This window comes from Brachyhypopomus gauderio, chromosome 16 (genome assembly GCF_052324685.1).
Source record: "Brachyhypopomus gauderio isolate BG-103 chromosome 16, BGAUD_0.2, whole genome shotgun sequence".
Classification (NCBI taxonomy): domain Eukaryota; kingdom Metazoa; phylum Chordata; class Actinopteri; order Gymnotiformes; family Hypopomidae; genus Brachyhypopomus; species Brachyhypopomus gauderio.
In genome coordinates this window covers 7,383,176-7,402,796 of record NC_135226.1, presented here as the reverse complement: position 1 = coordinate 7,402,796, position 19,621 = coordinate 7,383,176, and the positions used below count along the sequence as shown (strand labels likewise).

At 43.8% G+C, this 19,621-nt stretch overlaps 3 long non-coding RNA genes and 2 pseudogenes across 3 annotated transcripts; 2 read left to right on the top strand and 3 right to left on the bottom strand.

Annotated features, from left to right (window-relative positions):
- Nucleotides 1-2,023: 2,023 nt before the first annotated feature.
- Nucleotides 2,024-3,407, bottom strand: LOC143478095 (uncharacterized). Its single transcript, XR_013121696.1, has 3 exons — nt 3,366-3,407; nt 3,047-3,213; nt 2,024-2,919 (listed from the first exon to the last, which is right to left on the bottom strand). It is a non-coding gene; the product is annotated as an uncharacterized LOC143478095 (long non-coding RNA).
- A 1,949-nt stretch (nt 3,408-5,356) lies between these two features.
- LOC143478158 (GTP-binding protein RAD-like) lies at nt 5,357-7,802 on the top strand (annotated as a pseudogene).
- Nucleotides 7,803-8,042: 240 nt separating this feature from the next.
- Nucleotides 8,043-10,216, bottom strand: LOC143477231 (uncharacterized). The gene is made up of 5 exons (XR_013121525.1): nt 10,071-10,216; nt 9,540-9,626; nt 8,811-8,852; nt 8,584-8,671; nt 8,043-8,384 (listed from the first exon to the last, which is right to left on the bottom strand). It is a non-coding gene; the product is annotated as an uncharacterized LOC143477231 (long non-coding RNA).
- A 2,856-nt stretch (nt 10,217-13,072) lies between these two features.
- Nucleotides 13,073-14,629, bottom strand: LOC143478070 (uncharacterized). The gene is made up of 3 exons (XR_013121691.1): nt 14,461-14,629; nt 14,142-14,308; nt 13,073-13,968 (listed from the first exon to the last, which is right to left on the bottom strand). It is a non-coding gene; the product is annotated as an uncharacterized LOC143478070 (long non-coding RNA).
- Nucleotides 14,630-16,433: 1,804 nt separating this feature from the next.
- LOC143478207 (GTP-binding protein RAD-like) lies at nt 16,434-18,879 on the top strand (annotated as a pseudogene).
- Nucleotides 18,880-19,621: the final 742 nt, after the last annotated feature.

The window sequence follows — 19,621 nt, the reverse complement described above, 5'->3', positions numbered from 1 at the left end:
CACAAAACCACGCCCCAGTCGGTCACAGGGCCCTCATGCCCTAACCGGCCTTCAGCCGGTGAGCCCCACAGGTGTGAGGACGAGGGGCTACAGCTCCTCTCTCGTCCCTCGTGTATGTGTGTGTGTGTGCAGGCTACCTCTCCAAGGCGTGGCTACTTCACCTCCTGGACCTACCTCCTCCCAGAGCTGACCCCTGCCTTCTGCTAGGGGTCACCCCAGCCTCCTGGGAAGCCAACCCCTCCCGGGGCCTCTCCTCGCAAGGTGGACTCCTCCACCCAACCCAGGAGCACCAGAGACCGAGGCCCAGAGCACCCCCAACGCGGGCTAGGGAGCAGCCCCAAGGGCCTCCTGGTCACCCCGGGCAGGAGGGAGGATCTCCCTCCTCAGCAGGAGCTTTTCAGACCGGAGCCCCATGGTCCCCAAACATCCGGGGGCCCCAGCCCTCTAGGGAGGGGCTCTTCATGACCGGGCTCCGGTCACCCCACAACACAAGAGGGCTCCTGCCAGGTGGAGACCCCCACAAGGTCCAGGAACACCGCCAAGGAGAAGCACCTGCACAGAGAACAGCACGCGCACACACACACACACACACACACACACACACCACAAACGCGCCCTACCCTATTCAGGGCCTCCCTCAGGAGCGACGCCCTCCATGCCACACCCCATGGCACGGGACCACAGCCGGTCCCCCCCCACACACACATTCACGGGGAGGAGCATGCGTGGAATTACACGCAAACAGTTGACAACACGCTAGGACACAACACACATGCAAAGACTAGACAAGCAAACAAAAACGGTGCACAAACAGACAGACGGGACCTACACATGCGCACTCGACATAAACACACAGTGACGCGCGCCGCTCAGAGTCGCAGTCGCTCCCCACATTTAACACAAGACACACGGGGAGCGAGGCGACAGTGACGAGCGGCGACCGCGTCACACACAAAACATGTAACATTAAACATAACGAGCACGCACACTGATCCACACATTCGTCGACATGAACACACGTTTTAACCAACACAAAACATGAAGAGCCTTTCCAGGGAAGACGCCCTGGTCCTCGCCGTGCCACAAACACAGACACGGCGGAGCTCTTCAAACAAACTAACAAACAACAGACACGAAAAGTTTTCCCAGGGCAGACAGCCCTGGTCCACGCCGTGCCACAAACACAACACAAAAGCAAGGCGGAACTCTTCACAAAACACCACGCAGACAAACACTTACCACGAGACATGACCACGAACGAAGGAGAAAGAAAAAGAGACTCGGCGGCTTCCGAAGGGTGGCTGGTCATTCTGTGACGGGCGGGGGTGAGCAACTAAAAGGAAGCGATCACACCAAGTCTCAGGGAAAAAGGATGGTTTAATAGAAAGTGTGCAAACCTAAAACCCGTGCAATATCTCCAAATTAAGGATATAATGACCAGCGGTCATCTGGTACAAAGACAAGACATATATAGGCAAACAAACGACCCTCAGGTGAGACGGATCACGGGCTCTGCCCACCTGAGGGACGCACATGACGTCACCAAACAACAGCAACAACAACAGCCGCTGTGGACAGAGGCGGCCGGTAGAGGGCCGCCTCACCGTGACAATAATAGTAGTAAAAGTATTAATAGTAACCATAATAATAATACACCACTGCTTCCATAACTGACATTTATAATTATAGTTATGATAATAATAGTAGTACTCTACAAAACTACAACAAAATCTACAAACTACAACAGAATGTGATTTGTGAATTTAGCAGTATGTAATTGCAATGTGAAAAAAACACAGCTTCTTAATGCACTTTGCCTTTTATTTTAACATAATTTAAATTCTCTACATTCAAATAGTGCCTTCTTTGTAAAAAAAAAAAAACAAACAAAAAAACAACACAACCCTTTGACTGAAAATAGTGCAATAAAAGAACAAGGCATTCAGACTTGGAAATGTTGACATGAAACTAGTCACAACATAACAGTTCCGATAATGAAACAACAGGAACAATCCAGACAAACTTCAAGTCAAGTGGCTTTTTATTGTCATTACATCAGAGTGCAGGTACACAGTGTGACGAAATTTCGTTCCTCCGCAACCATGGTGTAACACAAATTGACAGTACAACAGACAACATAAAGTGCGGCAGGGTAGCAGTTCAAGACTGTGCAAAATGTGCAGCATAGGGCAATCTCACAGCAAAACATTACAATAAATACAACAGGCCAGAGACAATTGAGACATGATGGTGTAAAGAGCTGGTACAGTGCAATGTGGTCTAAGTGGTGTCTGAGATGAGTGATATACTGTATCATATGGAACATACATGAACACAGTGGTTCTGAGGTAGTTAATAGGTCCTGTGGGAGAGCAGCAACTATTTCTGGTGGGGGGTTCAGTGCAGTCTTTTTGTGCGTGTGTGGGGTCAGATCAGTGTTGGTGTGTGTCAGTTCTGTGTCTGGGAGTTGAGGAGCCTGACTGCCTGGTGAACAAAGCTATTACAGAGTCTGGAGGTGGAGGCTCGGATGCTCCTGTATCTTTTGCCGGACGGCATCAGAGTGAAGAGACCGTGTGATGGGTGGGTTGGGTCTTCCACAATGCTGGTGACTTTGCGGATGCAGCGTGTGGTGTAGATGTCACTGATGGAGGGGAGAGAGACACCAATGATCTTCTCGGCTATCCTCACTATCCGCTGTAGGGTCTTGGGCTCCGAGATGTTGCAGCTCCTGAACCAGACGGTAATGCAGGCGCTCAGGATGCTCTCTACAGTCCCTCTGTAGAACATGGTGAGGATGGGAGGTGGAAGGTGTGCTTTCCTCAGTCTACAGGAAGTAGAGACGCTGCTGGGCTTTGTTATGGAGCTTGTGTTGAGGGACCAGGTGAGGTGCGTGAATAACAGCAATTCAGACTTTCTACCCTGTAAGAGAGAGAGAAAGGTTGTGAGGGAAAAAGAATTAAAGCAATGAGACAAGCTGGTGTCTTTGTGTGTGTGTGTGTGTGTGTGTGTGTGTGTGTGTGTGTGCAATGGGACTGAATAATCTCACCATTTTAAATGAAGTCCCAGTGAAAGTCCATCAGTCTTCTCAGCAGAGTGGATACATGTGGGTTGACTGTTGTCATCTTTTTGCTGGTGGCTTTGCCAGTTTTTTTGGACAAGTCTTTGCCCCGTCCAGCCTTGGTGCCTCACTCAGGGTTTATACCAATGAAGCGCCTGAAAAATAATAGTGTCTCTTCAGACAGTGTAAAACTCAATTTGTGTAACTCACTTACATTAACAACACAACAAAAAGCAGAAAATGTTTTGTTCACAATAGTATACCATTAAAGAGATAAGAAACACATGTTTTAGTGAAAATACCTAACCTTTGGATGAATTCAAGAGTGCATGAGGCCTCTTCTTGGTATACGAGATTGAAGATGTAGAAGATAGAAAATAAGGCAGCAAGCCCTGTCAAGAAGGTGGGTTGGATCCCCTCACATATTACATGGCCCTCAAGGCTGACCATCCAGCGCTGAATACAGTGTCCTGCTGTTCTACCTGAAACATCACAAAAAAATGTCCTGTCAAATTCTTTTGAAATACAGCAAATTACAACCTTGTGTGTGAACCCTTGATAAATTGACACATGACATACATACACACACACAACACACACATGTGTAGAGTGTATTTTTTCAATGGAAACTTAGATCTGCATGAAGAACTAGTCCTGTGGTGTTCTCTGAGAAATGAGCCATCAGAAGCTGGGTGACATTTTCGAAAGGTCCTTTTGCAATTAGGGATACAACACTGCAGTTTTAAATTGTGCATATTTCTGTGAATTTTCACGTGTCTCACATAGGCAACTGAGCAGTTACACTGATATGCACATATCTGACAAGAAAACATAATTGCAAACTTGACTGTTATGATTCAATAAATGTACTTACTAAAATAAATGAAAGTACTTAATGTGATCAGTAGCGCAGCATCAAATACTCTGCAGTACCTGTAATGTCAAAGAAATATGTCACACTCACCAAACATTGAATAGGTCAAATAATACTGCTATGGGCTGCCATAGATTCATTAATTAATGGCAAACATGGTAACACCAATGGTAATTTATATTAAACCACAATAGAAAAACAGTCTTACACTGACTAAAAAAATAGTGAGTTACAGTAAAGGAAATCTTCTTCAGCACTCAATTTCTGAACTAAAATTTAAAATCTGGAATACCACCCAATAATCAGCAGGAAAAGAAGTCTAATGTTATGTTGTGCGGTGTATTTACATCAATAAGCATCATTACACTTCACAAATTCACTAATAAAATTATGTTTTTTTCTGTTTGCAGACACTAGAAAAAGACCTGCAGTCCAGAAGATTGAGGTCCAATAGAATGTTCCTGCTTGAAAACCCCACTTTTGACCTGAAAATGAAAAGGCTCAGAGATGGAAACATTTCTGTCTTTGAAGAAAACCAGGTAAATATTTGTATTAAAACATGGGTAAAGTCCAAAGACATGTTTAGATATTAGCCTGACATATTGTTTTTCTTTGTCCTGGTCTTGGATACTTTGGATACCTGTCTTGCACATAGTTTACCCGGCTACAAGTACACCTACTTTATCAACAAGCCCTTTAAAACACTTGAAGGTCCATGTTTTAAACCAGGAACATGTTCATGGACCAAGGTGTAAAATAGTGAGCTAATTAAATACTCTTATTATACGCTATTATAATACACTATTTTGTCATTTTAGTAGAGCTTACCTTTTTTAAGAGCTCCAGCAATTTAATTACTGAATATTGTGCTTATTTCATATTTTTTTTAGACTGAAGCCATCATTGAGAAGACTTTTGCAGTCCTAAAATATGACCGATCAAGTTTAAAAAGAACATCCTTCGTTTCAGAGGTCATGACACCAGAGGTAAGAACTTTTTATATATTTATTAAAACATCTTTTATTTTTATTAACATTAAATCTGAACAATCTGCTGTTTTTTTCTGATTATTTTTTGACGCCAGCGATCCTACCGGGCAATAAATAAGGGGCTCCGTCTCATCTCTGATCATAACCGAACCGCACTGTAGAAGAGAAACGAAAGGAGCTATACCAAACGGATTTTTCTTGACCATTGGAGTTCAGACGTTGGAAAGAAGACATTGGACAAATATACATCTAAGTTTATATATTTTAAATAGGCAGGTTTGGCATGTTTATCTGTAAAAAACTGCTATGTTTATAGATATTGGCAGCTGGGATATGTCAGAACAGAAACAATAAATAAGTGTATTTAATGTAGGCTAATATGGGCTGTCTACTTAGTGGGACAAACAATATTAACAAACTGCTTATATTATAATCATGACTTTGAACAAAGGAGACAAGTTGCGGAACATGGATAAAAGGAGAGGAAGTATACCCTTTCCTCCCTTCAACCTGCAGAGTTTACACCGGAGGAGCATACCAGTGGACCACCGCGAGTTCTGCTCCACCATGCCCTCAGTGCAGAGCGCCGAGCTCTCCACACTCACGCGCTGCACCTCCTACGGTCCCGGGGAGCAGCACCGTGACAGCTGCGTGTCTGATTCATCCGACTCTGTCATCTCCTCCGGGAGCGACTCCCATGGACACACCTACAAGGTTGTGCTTCTTGGCGAGCTCAACGTAGGGAAGTCGAGTCTGGCGAGGATATTTGGTGGAGTTGAGGACAGTCACGACTCAGAGGAGACAGGTAAAGTCTTGGTGCCAATGTGGGCACTTTTGTTGTTGCGAGATAATGCTTGCTTTTTAGTAGAACATGTTCCAAGGACATGGGATTAAGCTAATTCAAGGACCTCACAATCTGGTCTGACTAACAGACAGTGTAATGGGTCATATGGGAGAGCAGGTAAAGGTGTATTGATTTCTGCTATTTCCAGCCAGCCACAGCTGCACCCATTACTCAAATAGAGCTTAGGTAGTTGTAGTCAAACACCAGGCAGAGTGGGTGTAAAAGATTAATACACTGGCTCTAAAGGAAAACTCCACGGTCAGGGCTCAGATTGATGGATGATTTGTCAAAATCCTACTGTCTAGATACTGGGATAGGTGACTCTGGTACTGTGATAAGAGATGCTGAGTACTTCAGAATAAATGTTCTTATTTCTTACTTCCTTCTTCCCATCAGGAAACACATATGATAGGTCAATCATCGTCAACGAAGAAGAGACAAATCTGCTTTTGTAGGACATATGGGAACAGGTGAGCGAGTCACTCGCTGATAACAACCACCTAAAACCACAGGATTGGTGATACGCCACAGAGCGTTCTGCGCCTTTTGTATTAACCGGGTGCCATTCCACAGGATAACAGCCAGTGGCTGAAGGATCAGTGCATGTGGATGGGCGACGCCTACATCATTGTAAACTCGGTGACGGACAAGTCCAGCTTTGAGAAGGCTTCGGAGCTGCGCATACAGCTTCGCTGGGCGCACCAGTCGGAAAACATCCCCGTCATCCTGGTGGGAAACAAGAGTGACCTGGGGCGCTCCAGAGAATTGTCAGTAGACGGTTAGTTGCGCATCATCTTTTCCAGGGGGCTCGCTCCTTAAACCATGTGATTGAGAAGATAGGCCCCCATGTCCCCCCCTCCCTAGGCAGCTGAGGTGAAAGCTGCAAGCGTTTAGCCGCCGCTAGCTGACTGATGCATGGTAGACTCGGCAAAATAAACACGGCCACTGCTTCTTCCCGGAGATTAGCCCCTGATGACAAACCAATGTCCCTCAAGTCCCGCAGAGCTACCTTCAGGGTTCCCACGGGTCCTTGAAATCCTTGAAAGTTTGTGAATCTGAAAAAATAAGTTCAAGGCCCTGGAAAGTTTTTGAAAACAGGCATAAAAGACAGCCGTCCTTGACGGTCCTTGATCTCATTATATGGCTTTGCTCCTCTGTTTTATGTATGTACTGTATGTGTATATGCATATGTGTATTATTGTTATTATTATTATTATTTGTCTACTGTCAACATGTCATTATTTTGCCAGCACAAGTTCATTTAAAATTACATTGATTCTACAGGGCTTATGCTGACTTTTACTTGGCAAAGTTTGGTCATTCTCCTGTAGAGAAATTTGTTTGTTTGTTCAGCACCGAAAGCAAGTGTTTCCTGTAGGTAGTTGTTGATCCTTCAACAACTATAGCCATTTTACGTGAATGTCGTCATCTCAGATGTGCATCGCTAACTTGCCAGTCATGTTGAGTGTGAGTGAAGTTTTCGTAGAATCAGCGCTTAATGTCATGCACAAAAAATTTCAGGATGCATGGCTTGAAATGACATTCAGTCTTTTGAATTTGCGTTGTATTAACATCGTTTTTTGATAACATATTCAGGGGTAAGAGTAGGTAAATGCTGGCAGGTGCAGTCCTTGAATTTGAGGAAGTTGGTCCTGGAAAGTCATTGAAAGGTCCTTGAATTTTATGTTAACCAAGGTGTGGGAACCCTGTACCTTTAACGTGCACTTGTGATTCTCATGTGTCCACCCCACCTTCTCCCCCTCCTGTTCACTTTTTGTTACCCCCCACCCCACACAGAGGGCAGTCAGCAAAAAGGCCAAATGCTTCCTGGGCCACATGGTTGCCCGGAAGAACAAGAAGATGGCCTTCCGACAAAAGTCCAAGACCTGCCACAACCTCACAGTGCTCTGAGAGAGCTGGACTCTGTCGGCCTCCTCCTAGGCTGCTAAGACCACAAGCTGTGTTTTCAACACTAACCCCACGGACTAGACAACTGAACAGGCATATATTTGTATATTTTATATTGTAAAAACAGAACATGAGGGATTATGGGAGCCTAAACTGATGATGAAAAGTCGATGTTGACAGACTTGCATGTGTGACGGGCAGGGTGAGTGAAACAAAAAGGAAACGATCACGCCAAGTCTTAGGGAAAACGTATGGTTTAATAGAATAAGTGCGTAAACCAAAAACCCGTGACTTGTTCAAAATTAAGGGTATAATAACCAGCGGTCAACTGGTACAAAGACAAGACATACATAGACAAACAAACGACCCTCAGGTGAGACGGATCGCGGGCTCCGCCCACCTGAGGGACAAACACCACAACAACAACAAAAATACGACTGTGAGACGGATCACGGGCTCCGCCAACTTGAGGGACAAACACCACAACAACAACAACAACAAGACTGTGAGACGGATCGCGGGCTCCGCCCACCTGAGGGACAAACACCACAACAACAACAACAACAAGACTGTGAGACGGATCGCGGGCTCCGCCCACCTGAGGGACAAACACCACAACAACAACAACAACATGAAGACACAGGAACAGGCTAGAGGTGAGTTGCAAGATCTCCTGACAGGACTCGTTGAGAGTTCCTTTCAAAGTTCCTTCTGCAAAAAAAAAGATTTTTTTCAACACGCCCTTATTAAATATTAAATGGTAATAACAGGTTAATATTTTTCAGCTGATTTCTGTAAATGTAAGAGTCTCTCTTATTTATATTACTAGCTATTGAACAGGTTGATGTCAGTAAATTAGCAAACGTGTAATCAGCATAGGATTCTGTATGAATGTCTCTTGGTCACCTACATGCAGGGTGCAAGAGACCTCAGTCTTGTCCAAGGGAGCCTGTGAGGGTTCCTGACAGATGTCGAGAACACATATTTCATAGTTCCTTCTGCAAAAAATTTTTTTTCAAGAAGCCCTTATTAAATATTGTGTGGTAATAACAGGTGAATATTTTTCAGCTGATCTGTGTTAATGTAAACTTCAGTAAATTAGCAAATGTGTTTTTTGTATGAATGTTTCTTGATCACCTAGAGGTGGAAGATGAGAAGAAAAGTCCAGAACAGGTGTTTCTGCAACAACAAAATTTTTTTTTTCAACATACACTAATTTTACATGAGAATGTCAGATGAATGTTTTTAATTTGAGCTGTTTTTATGCTTGTTTTTCTGGTATTGACATTAATAGGGGTTTTACCAGGGTGATGTGATCAGTATCACAGTACAGCCCCTGACCCATAATAATAATAATAATAATAATAATAATAATAATAATAATAATAATAATAATAATTTCCACTTATATAGCGCCTTTCAAAGTACCCAAGGATGCTTTACAGAGAAATACAAAAAAGAACAAAGACAAGAACAAAACAGACAAAAATAACAACAAAAATAGAAAGAAAAGAGAAATCCTATAGAACAGACCTATTTTCTGTTTCTTTTTCTCTTATTTTTCACTTAATGGCTCTAGCAATAAACTCCAAAGTTACTTAACGCTACCTAGGAGTAACTGTGTTTGTTTCCTGTGAATTCTGATTATTGCAATTTATTAATGATTTTCAAAAGGAAAAGACTTCCAGTACTGCTACAAGCATAAAGATACACAGTGAATAAACCATTTACATGAATCGTACTGATGCTGATGTGTTAATGTAAACTTCTATGGTATTGATATTAATAAGTATTGAACAAGTTGATGTCAGTAAATTAGCAAATGTGTTTTCAGTATGGGATTTTGTATGAATGTCTCTTGATCACCTAGAGGTGGAAGATGAGAAGAATAGTCCTGGAGAAAGTGGAAGAGATCATCGATCATCTTATCCAGATCATCGGTCACAGGAGCTTCTGCAACAACAAAAAAAATTTTCTTCAACATACACTAATCAATTTTACATGAGAATGTCAGATGAATGTTTTTCAGTTGAGCTGTGTTGATGCTTGTTTTTCTGGTATTGACATTAATAGAGGTTTTACCAGGGTGATGTGATCAGTATCACAGTACAGCCCCTGACCCATAATAATGAACTCCAAAGTTACTTAACGCTACCTAGGAGTAACATGTAACTGTGTTTGTTTCCTGTGAATTCTAATTATTGCAATTTATTAATGATTTTCTAAAGGGAAAGACTTTCAGTACTGCTACAAGCATAAAGATACACAGTGAATAAACCATTTACATGAACTTTACTGATACTGAGCTTTACTGAACTGTGTTAAAAGAAAAATACCTTAAATAAGTCCCTATACATGCCACAAAATAAGTTGTTAACATTGTACTCATTCACTCACTCAAGGGAATGATGTTTTCTGTCTCCTCTTTTGCTTTTCTTTTAGCTTTTAGTTTGATTTCTCTTCTGGACTCCTTGTTCATGTCTGTGTCTGTTGACTCGTCCTGGATTCCCCCTGCACACCAACACCAGAGACACTTCATTTTGGCAAACATGGTCAGTTGCGTCACACTACACAATCTGATCTGAAATTATAGTGTACATGGAATGATCCTCATATGTGTCATTATTATGACATCAGGGCAGTGTAAGAAGTGTTATGTTCCACATTCTAATCCAATTCAATCCAATTCAATGGCGCTTTATTGGCATGACAAATATGTACATTTGTATTGCCAAAGCATAAGGTACATACAATGGTAAAATATAATAAAATAACATTGTAAAGTAGAATAATAATAAAGTAAAATAATGGCTATATTGTCATTACAATTACATTATCCACCACTGCTTCCATAACAGTTTATAATAATAGTTATGATAATAATTGTGACGGGCGGGGGTGAGCAACTAAAAGGAAGCGATCACGCCAAGTCTCAGGGAAAACTGATGGTTTAATAGAAAGTGTGCAAACCTAAAACCCGTGCAATATCTCCAAATTAAGGATATAATGAGCAGCGGTCAACTGGTACAAAGACAAGACATATATAGGCAAACAAACGACCCTCAGGTGAGACGGATCACGGGCTCTGCATACCTGAGGGACGCACATGACGTCACCAAACAACAACAACAACAACAGCCGCTGTGGACAGAGGCGGCCGGTAGAGGGCCGCCTCACCGTGACAGACCCCCCCCACCAAGCCGCACTCCCCTCCACTGGGTGTGTGGCACACAGCGGCTGCACACAAAACACGAAGGGGCAGGAAGGCAGGGACAGGCATGGACACCTCCTGAGTCCGGGAGCTGAAACACAAAAACACTCATTACTCAGCTCGCCTCCCCGGGCGGGACCCTGGACCGACCGGGCCGTTAACACAAAACCACGCCCCAGTCGGTCACAGGGCCCTCATGCCCTAACCGGCCTTCAGCCGGTGAGCCCCACAGGTGTGAGGACGAGGGGCTACAGCTCCTCTCTCGTCCCTCGTGTATGTGTGTGTGTGTGCAGGCTACCTCTCCAAGGCGTGGCTACTTCACCTCCTGGACCTACCTCCTCCCAGAGCTGACCCCTGCCTTCTGCTAGGGGTCACCCCAGCCTCCTGGGAAGCCAACCCCTCCCGGGGCCTCTCCTCGCAAGGTGGACTCCTCCACCCAACCCAGGAGCACCAGAGACCGAGGCCCAGAGCACCCCCAACGCGGGCTAGGGAGCAGCCCCAAGGGCCTCCTGGTCACCCCGGGCAGGAGGGAGGATCTCCCTCCTCAGCAGGAGCTTTTCAGACCGGAGCCCCATGGTCCCCAAACATCCGGGGGCCCCAGCCCTCTAGGGAGGGGCTCTTCATGACCGGGCTCCGGTCACCCCACAACACAAGAGGGCTCCTGCCAGGTGGAGACCCCCACAAGGTCCAGGAACACCGCCAAGGAGAAGCACCTGCACAGAGAACAGCACGCGCACACACACACACACACACACACACACACACCACAAACGCGCCCTACCCTATTCAGGGCCTCCCTCAGGAGCGACGCCCTCCATGCCACACCCCATGGCACGGGACCACAGCCGGTCCCCCCCCACACACACATTCACGGGGAGGAGCATGCGTGGAATTACACGCAAACAGTTGACAACACGCTAGGACACAACACACATGCAAAGACTAGACAAGCAAACAAAAACGGTGCACAAACAGACAGACGGGACCTACACATGCGCACTCGACATAAACACACAGTGACGCGCGCCGCTCAGAGTCGCAGTCGCTCCCCACATTTAACACAAGACACACGGGGAGCGAGGCGACAGTGACGAGCGGCGACCGCGTCACACACAAAACATGTAACATTAAACATAACGAGCACGCACACTGATCCACACATTCGTCGACATGAACACACGTTTTAACCAACACAAAACATGAAGAGCCTTTCCAGGGAAGACGCCCTGGTCCTCGCCGTGCCACAAACACAGACACGGCGGAGCTCTTCAAACAAACTAACAAACAACAGACACGAAGAGTTTTCCCAGGGCAGACAGCCCTGGTCCACGCCGTGCCACAAACACAACACAAAAGCAAGGCGGAACTCTTCACAAAACACCACGCAGACAAACACTTACCACGAGACATGACCACGAACGAAGGAGAAAGAAAAAGAGACTCGGCGGCTTCCGAAGGGTGGCTGGTCATTCTGTGACGGGCGGGGGTGAGCAACTAAAAGGAAGCCATCACACCAAGTCTCAGGGAAAAAGGATGGTTTAATAGAAAGTGTGCAAACCTAAAACCCGTGCAATATCTCCAAATTAAGGATATAATGACCAGTGGTCATCTGGTACAAAGACAAGACATATATAGGCAAACAAACGACCCTCAGGTGAGACGGATCACGGGCTCTGCCCACCTGAGGGACGCACATGACGTCACCAAACAACAGCAACAACAACAGCCGCTGTGGACAGAGGCGGCCGGTAGAGGGCCGCCTCACCGTGACAATAATAGTAGTAAAAGTATTAATAGTAACCATAATAATAATACACCACTGCTTCCATAACTGACATTTATAATTATAGTTATGATAATAATAGTAGTACTCTACAAAACTACAACAAAATCTACAAACTACAACAGAATGTGATTTGTGAATTTAGCAGTATGTAATTGCAATGTGAAAAAAACACAGCTTCTTAATGCACTTTGCCTTTTATTTTAACATAATTTAAATTCTCTACATTCAAATAGTGCCTTCTTTGTAAAAAAAAAAAAAACAAACAAAAAAACAACAACACAACCCTTTGACTGAAAATAGTGCAATAAAAGAACAAGGCATTCAGACTTGGAAATGTTGACATGAAACTAGTCACAACATAACAGTTCCGATAATGAAACAACAGGAACAATCCAGACAAACTTCAAGTCAAGTGGCTTTTTATTGTCATTACATCAGAGTGCAGGTACACAGTGTGACGAAATTTCGTTCCTCCGCAACCATGGTGTAACACAAATTGACAGTACAACAGACAACATAAAGTGCGGCAGGGTAGCAGTTCAAGACTGTGCAAAATGTGCAGCATAGGGCAATCTCACAGCAAAACATTACAATAAATACAACAGGCCAGAGACAATTGAGACATGATGGTGTAAAGAGCTGGTACAGTGCAATGTGGTCTAAGTGGTGTCTGAGATGAGTGATATACTGTATCATATGGAACATACATGAACACAGTGGTTCTGAGGTAGTTAATAGGTCCTGTGGGAGAGCAGCAACTATTTCTGGTGGGGGGTTCAGTGCAGTCTTTTTGTGCGTGTGTGGGGTCAGATCAGTGTTGGTGTGTGTCAGTTCTGTGTCTGGGAGTTGAGGAGCCTGACTGCCTGGTGAACAAAGCTATTACAGAGTCTGGAGGTGGAGGCTCGGATGCTCCTGTATCTTTTGCCGGACGGCATCAGAGTGAAGAGACCGTGTGATGGGTGGGTTGGGTCTTCCACAATGCTGGTGACTTTGCGGATGCAGCGTGTGGTGTAGATGTCACTGATGGAGGGGAGAGAGACACCAATGATCTTCTCGGCTATCCTCACTATCCGCTGTAGGGTCTTGGGCTCCGAGATGTTGCAGCTCCTGAACCAGACGGTAATGCAGGCGCTCAGGATGCTCTCTACAGTCCCTCTGTAGAACATGGTGAGGATGGGAGGTGGAAGGTGTGCTTTCCTCAGTCTACAGGAAGTAGAGACGCTGCTGGGCTTTGTTATGGAGCTTGTGTTGAGGGACCAGGTGAGGTGCGTGAATAACAGCAATTCAGACTTTCTACCCTGTAAGAGAGAGAGAAAGGTTGTGAGGGAAAAAGAATTAAAGCAATGAGACAAGCTGGTGTCTTTGTGTGTGTGTGTGTGTGTGTGTGTGTGTGTGTGTGTGTGTGTGTGTGTGTGTGTGTGTGTGTGTGTGTGTGTGTGTGTGTGTGTGCAATGGGACTGAATAATCTCACCATTTTAAATGAAGTCCCAGTGAAAGTCCATCAGTCTTCTCAGCAGAGTGGATACATGTGGGTTGACTGTTGTCATCTTTTTGCTGGTGGCTTTGCCAGTTTTTTTGGACAAGTCTTTGCCCCGTTCAGCCTTGGTGCCTCACTCAGGGTTTATACCAATGAAGCGCCTGAAAAATAATAGTGTCTCTTCAGACAGTGTAAAACTCAATTTGTGTAACTCACTTACATTAACAACACAACAAAAAGCAGAAAATGTTTTGTTCACAATAGTATACCATTAAAGAGATAAGAAACACATGTTTTAGTGAAAATACCTAACCTTTGGATGAATTCAAGAGTGCATGAGGCCTCTTCTTGGTATTCGAGATTGAAGATGTAGAAGATAGAAAATAAGGCAGCAAGCCCTGTCAAGAAGGTGGGTTGGATCCCCTCACATATTACATGGCCCTCAAGGCTGACCATCCAGCGCTGAATACAGTGTCCTGCTGTTCCACCTGAAACATCACAAAAAAATTTCCTGTCAAATTCTTTTGAAATACAGCAAATTACAACCTTGTGTGTGAACCCTTGATAAATTGACACATGACACACATACACACACACAACACACACATGTGTAGAGTGTATTTTTTCAATGGAAACTTAGATCTGCATGAAGAACTAGTCCTGTGGTGTTCTCTGAGAAATGAGCCATCAGAAGCTGGGTGACATTTTCGAAAGGTCCTTTTGCAATTAGGGATACAACACTGCAGTTTTAAATTGTGCATATTTCTGTGAATTTTCACGTGTCTCACAGTTACACTGATATGCACATATCTGACAAGAAAACATAATTGCTGACTGTTATGATTCAATAAATGTACTTACTAAAATAAATGAAAGTACTTAATGTGATCAGTAGCGCAGCATCAAATACTCTGCAGTACCTGTAATGTCAAAGAAATATGTCACACTCACCAAACATTGAATAGGTCAAATAATACTGCTATGGGCTGCCATAGATTCATTAATTAATGGCAAACATGGTAACACCAATGGTAATTTATATTAAACCACAATAGAAAAACAGTCTTACACTGACTAAAAAAATAGTGAGTTACAGTAAAGGAAATCTTCTTCAGCACTCAATTTCTGAACTAAAATTTAAAATCTGGAATACCACCCAATAATCAGCAGGAAAAGAAGTCTAATGTTATGTTGTGCGGTGTATTTACATCAATAAGCATCATTACACTTCACAAATTCACTAATAAAATTATGTTTTTTTCTGTTTGCAGACACTAGAAAAAGACCTGCAGTCCAGAAGATTGAGGTCCAATAGAATGTTCCTGCTTGAAAACCCCACTTTTGACCTGAAAATGAAAAGGCTCAGAGATGGAAACATTTCTGTCTTTGAAGAAAACCAGGTAAATATTTGTATTAAAACATGGGTAAAGTCCAAAGACATGTTTAGATATTAGCCTGACATATTGTTTTTCTTTGTCCTGGTCTTGGATACTTTGGATACCTGTCTTGCACATAGTTTACCCGGCTACAAGTACACCTACTTTATCAACAAGCCCTTTAAAACACTTGAAGGTCCATGTTTTAAACCAGGAACATGTTCATGGACCAAGGTGTAAAATAGTGAGCTAATTAAATACTCTTATTATACGCTATTATAATACACTATTTTGTCATTTTAGTAGAGCTTACCTTTTTTTAAGAGCTCCAGCAATTTAATTACTGAATATTGTGCTTATTTCATAATTTTTTTAGACTGAAGCCATCATTGAGAAGACTTTTGCAGTCCTAAAATATGACCGATCAAGTTTAAAAAGAACATCCTTCGTTTCAGAGGTCATGACACCAGAGGTAAGAACTTTTTATATATTTATTAAAAGATCTTTTATTTTTATTAACATTAAATCTGAACAATCTGCTGTTTTTTTCTGATTATTTTTTGACGCCAGCGATCCTACCGGGCAATAAATAAGGGGCTCCGTCTCATCTCTGATCATAACCGAACCGCACTGTAGAAGAGAAAGGAAAGGAGCTATACCAAACGGATGTTTCTTGACCATTGGAGTTCAGACGTTGGAAAGAAGACATTGGACAAATATACATCTAAGTTTATATATTTTAAATAGGCAGGTTTGGCATGTTTATCTGTAAAAAACTGCTATGTTTATAGATATTGGCAGCTGGGATATGTCAGAACAGAAACAATAAATAAGTGTATTTAATGTAGGCTAATATGGGCTGTCTACTTAGTGGGACAAACAATATTAACAAACTGCTTATATTATAATCATGACTTTGAATAAAGGAGACAAGTTGCGGAACATGGATAAAAGGAGAGGAAGTATACCCTTTCCTCCCTTCAACCTGCAGAGTTTACACCGGAGGAGCATACAAGTGGACCACCGCGAGTTCTGCTCCACCATGCCCTCAGTGCAGAGCGCCGAGCTCTCCACACTCACGCGCTGCACCTCCTACGGTCCCGGGGAGCAGCACCGTGACAGCTGCGTGTCTGATTCATCCGACTCTGTCATCTCCTCCGGGAGCGACTCCCATGGACACACCTACAAGGTTGTGCTTCTTGGCGAGCTCAACGTAGGGAAGTCGAGTCTGGCGAGGATATTTGGTGGAGCTGAGGACAGTCACGACTCAGAGGAGACAGGTAAAGTCTTGGTGCCAATGTGGGCACTTTTGTTGTTGCGAGATAATGCTTGCTTTTTAGTAGAACATGTTCCAAGGACATGGGATTAAGCTAATTCAAGGACCTCACAATCTGGTCTGACTAACAGACAGTGTAATGGGTCATATGGGAGAGCAGGTAAAGGTGTATTGATTTCTGCTATTTCCAGCCAGCCACAGCTGCACCCATTACTCAAATAGAGCTTAGGTAGTTGTAGTCAAACACCAGGCAGAGTGGGTGTAAAAGATTAATACACTGGCTCTAAAGGAAAACTCCACGGTCAGGGCTCAGATTGATGGATGATTTGTCAAAATCCTACTGTCTAGATACTGGGATAGGTGACTCTGGTACTGTGATAAGAGATGCTGAGTACTTCAGAATAAATGTTCTTATTTCTTACTTCCTTCTTCCCATCAGGAAACACATATGATAGGTCAATCATCGTCAACGAAGAAGAGACAAATCTGCTTTTGTAGGACATATGGGAACAGGTGAGCGAGTCATTCGCTGATAACAACCACCTAAAACCACAGGATTGGTCATACGCCACAGAGCGTTCTGCGCCTTTTGTATTAACCGGGTGCCATTCCACAGGATAACAGCCAGTGGCTGAAGGATCAGTGCATGTGGATGGGCGACGCCTACATCATTGTAAACTCGGTGACGGACAAGTCCAGCTTTGAGAAGGCTTCGGAGCTGCGCATACAGCTTCGCTGGGCGCACCAGTCGGAAAACATCCCCGTCATCCTGGTGGGAAACAAGAGTGACCTGGGGCGCTCCAGAGAATTGTCAGTAGACGGTTAGTTGCGCATCATCTTTTCCAGGGGGCTCGCTCCTTAAACCATGTGATTGAGAAGATAGGCCCCCATGTCCCCCCCTCCCTAGGCAGCTGAGGTGAAAGCTGCAAGCGTTTAGCCGCCGCTAGCTGACTGATGCATGGTAGACTCGGCAAAATAAACACGGCCACTGCTTCTTCCCGGAGATTAGCCCCTGATGACAAACCAATGTCCCTCAAGTCCCGCAGAGCTACCTTCAGGGTTCCCACGGGTCCTTGAAATCCTTGAAAGTTTGTGAATCTGAAAAAATAAGTTCAAGGCCCTGGAAAGTTTTTGAAAACAGGCATAAAAGACAGCCGTCCTTGACGGTCCTTGATCTCATTATATGGCTTTGCTCCTCTGTTTTATGTATGTACTGTATGTGTATATGCATATGTGTATTATTGTTATTATTATTATTATTTGTCTACTGTCAACATGTCATTATTTTGCCAGCACAAGTTCATTTAAAATTACATTGATTCTACAGGGCTTATGCTGACTTTTACTTGGCAAAGTTTGGTCATTCTCCTGTAGAGAAATTTGTTTGTTTGTTCAGCACCGAAAGCAAGTGTTTCCTGTAGGTAGTTGTTGATCCTTCAACAACTATAGCCATTTTACGTGAATGTCGTCATCTCAGATGTGCATCGCTAACTTGCCAGTCATGTTGAGTGTGAGTGAAGTTTTCGTAGAATCAGCGCTTAATGTCATGCACAAAAAATTTCAGGATGCATGGCTTGAAATGACATTCAGTCTTTTGAATTTGCGTTGTATTAACATCGTTTTTTGATAACATATTCAGGGGTAAGAGTAGGTAAATGCTGGCAGGTGCAGTCCTTGAATTTGAGGAAGTTGGTCCTGGAAAGTCATTGAAAGGTCCTTGAATTTTATGTTAACCAAGGTGTGGGAACCCTGTACCTTTAACCTGCACTTGTGATTCTCATGTGTCCACCCCACCTTCTCCCCCTCCTGTTCACTTTTTGTTACCCCCCACCCCACACAGAGGGCAGTCAGCAAAAAGGCCAAATGCTTCCTGGGCCACATGGTTGCCCGGAAGAACAAGAAGATGGCCTTCCGACAAAAGTCCAAGACCTGCCACAACCTCACAGTGCTCTGAGAGAGCTGGACTCTGTCGGCCTCCTCCTAGGCTGCTAAGACCACAAGCTGTGTTTTCAACACTAACCCCACGGACTAGACAACTGAACAGGCATATATTTGTATATTTTATATTGTAAAAACAGAACATGAGGGATTATGGGAGCCTAAACTGATGATGAAAAGTCGATGTTGACAGACTTGCATGTGTGACGGGCAGGGTGAGTGAAACAAAAAGGAAACGATCACGCCAAGTCTTAGGGAAAATGTATGGTTTAATAGAATAAGTGAGTAAACCAAAAACCCGTGACTTGTTCAAAATTAAGGGTATAATAACCAGCGGTCAACTGGTACAAAGACAAGACATACATAGACAAACAAACGACCCTCAGGTGAGACGGATCGCGGGCTCCGCCCACCTGAGGGACAAACACCACAACAACAACAAAAACATGACCGTGAGACGGATCACGGGCTCCGCCAACTTGAGGGACAAACACCACAACAACAACAACTGCCACTGTAGACGGAGGTGACCAGTAGGGGGCCCACCGTACCATGACAGCATGAAGACACAGGAACAGGCTAGAGGTGAGTTGCAAGATCTCCTGACAGGACTCGTTGAGAGTTCCTTTCAAAGTTCCTTCTGCAAAAAAAAAGATTTTTTTTCAACACGCCCTTATTAAATATTAAATGGTAATAACAGGTTAATATTTTTCAGCGGATTTCTGTAAATGTAAGAGTCTCTCTTATTTATATTACTAGCTATTGAACAGGTTGATGTCAGTAAATTAGCAAACGTGTAATCAGCATAGGATTCTGTATGAATGTCTCTTGGTCACCTACATGCAGGGTGCAAGAGACCTCAGTCTCGTCCAAGGAAGCCTGTG